The 2275-nt window shown below is 46.8% G+C and overlaps 1 long non-coding RNA gene across 1 annotated transcript; it reads right to left on the bottom strand.

Moving 5' to 3' along the window:
• On the bottom strand, positions 1-1806 carry LOC125965480 (uncharacterized). The gene is made up of 3 exons (XR_007479386.1): positions 1367-1806; positions 831-922; positions 1-47 (listed from the first exon to the last, which is right to left on the bottom strand). It is a non-coding gene; the product is annotated as an uncharacterized LOC125965480 (long non-coding RNA).
• Between the last annotated feature and the right edge of the window lie 469 nt (positions 1807-2275).

Raw genomic sequence — 2275 nt, 5'->3', positions numbered from 1 at the left:
GTCCTGTGCTTTGTACCCTGCAGGAGATCTTTTTACCTCGGAGATTCCTGTTACCAGGTCAAAATGAGAGAAGCTATTGAGAGGGAGTGTTAGGCTGAGTTGCGTGACCCCCAAAATTCATATGTTGGAATTCTAACCCCCAGTACCTCAGAATGTGACCTTAGTTGGAAATAGAGTCATTGCAATTATAATTAATTAAGATGAGGTTACCCTGGAACAGACCTCTATTGGGCCTTTAATCTGATCTGTCCTTATATAAAAAAGATTTTTTGGCACACACACACACACACACACACACACACACACACACACGGAGGACAACGTGTGATGAAGGTAGAGATCGGGATGATGCCCACAGGCCAAGGCCCAAAGGTCGTCAGCAACCACCAGAAGTTGGGGGGATGGCGAGAGGCCTGGAACAGATGCTCCCCATGGCCCTCAGAGGGAACCAACCCTGCCGACACCTTGATCTCAGGCTTCCAGCCTCCAGAACAGTGAGACAGTACATTTCTATTGGTCTTAGCCACCCAGTTTGTGGTATTTTATCAGAGCAACCATAGCAAATTAATACAAGGAGTATGGTTTTTTGAAAAAAGAGCAGTTTCAACTTGAAACCAAGGGGAGTCTTGTGCCCAGGGTTTGCAATGCCTGGACCACAGACATGAAGTGATTGAACATGAACAGATAGGCAGGATGGTTTCCCATGGAGCTTCAAGCTGTGGTCATGTGGAGTGAGTGAGGGAGTCACACTTGGGGACCAGAGACGCAGGCCGTCTTCCTGCACCTCCCCATGGCCTGGGATGGCTCTCCTCTCCCACACCACACACTACCTATTCAAGAACAGGTCAGGAGGGTGGAGATGCTGCCTTGGATGACGGGATGACTAGAGGTGCCAGATGCCAGCCCCAGGGTCACACACATCCTGTGCACGGCACAAAAACACCATTCCATCCAGACTTACCTGCGTGAGGGCTGGGAGTGGCCAGGTGTGGAGAATGCAGGACTTCAGGGCTCTCATGTAAGTCCTGGGGTAGCAGGAAGCCCCCTTCTAGAAAACCCTATAATAAACCCACACTGCACCCATGGCTGTGCACACTGTCGCCTTGTTCTGGCCACACCTGGGGCCCCTGAGCTCGCTTCCCTCACTGGCGCACTCCCTACTTACTGCCTCACACTGCCACGCTTCGTCCCCTCCTGCCCCACTGCCCCCGTCTGACTCTGAATGGTCCTGGGCAGAGGAACACGGAGTGTTTGAGAAGCCAACGCAGGGCGCCTTGGGAGCACATGAGCGGGAGAGCCGAGGCTGCTGCCAGCTGGGATCTGGAAAGCTCTTCTAGAGCAGCTCAGGTTGTTCATACGCACTTACTCAGGTTTTCTTGAGGAATGGGCACCTTTTAAAAGTTGCAAAGAGGTGGCCTAAGGGCTGCCAAAACCTAAGAAAAAAGAAATGACACATAAGATGTAACATGTGGCTTCGACTACAGGCTTGTCTGGTACAAAACACACTTGCTATATAGCATATTTGTAAATGCATTGTTTAAACTGTACTGAAATGGGAATTTCCTGGCAGTCTAGTGGTTAGGACTCTGCACTTCCACTGCAGGGGGCAAGGGTTCAATCCCTGGTGGGGGAACTAAGATCCCAGGTGCCGCATGGCGCGGCCAAAAACAACAACAAGAACAAAAACAAAACCAAACTGTACTGAAAAGAAAAGGCTAAAGTTAAAAAAAAAACAAAAACTTGATTACAAACAATACTCCATAATGGCCAGACTGGTAAAGCGCCGTTGATAAAAAAGGCCACAGCACAGATGCGACACTGTCGGTAGACTACAAACATGCAGTTATGCAATTTGCACGGGCAAAGAAGCCATTCCTATTCCCCACTAAAGCAGCCAGGCCCACAAATGCAATTATCATATTTCTTCTGTGACATGTTCGTTTCTCTCAAGAAGGAATAAGAGTTAACTGGCTCTATAAAGGTAAGCAACTATTTCTCTGTTTTCACTGGTTGAGCAAGTAGCTTATTTCTCAAATTTTGTATTGTTATAAGCAGTATATGAAATACAGAGAAAAATCATACTTTGAAGATGCTGAGATCAAATATTCTTTTTAAAAACTGAATTATAAGTTATCAAGCCATGCAAAGACATAGAGGAACCTTAAACGTATATTACCAAGTGAAGGAATCCAATCTGAAATGGCTACTTATTAAATGATTCCAGCTATATGACATTCTGGAAAAGGCAAAACTATGGAGACAGTAAAAAAGATCA

Source organism: Orcinus orca, chromosome 9, assembly GCF_937001465.1.
Source record: "Orcinus orca chromosome 9, mOrcOrc1.1, whole genome shotgun sequence".
Taxonomy (NCBI): domain Eukaryota; kingdom Metazoa; phylum Chordata; class Mammalia; order Artiodactyla; family Delphinidae; genus Orcinus; species Orcinus orca.
This window is presented reverse-complemented; position numbering and strand designations above follow the sequence as displayed.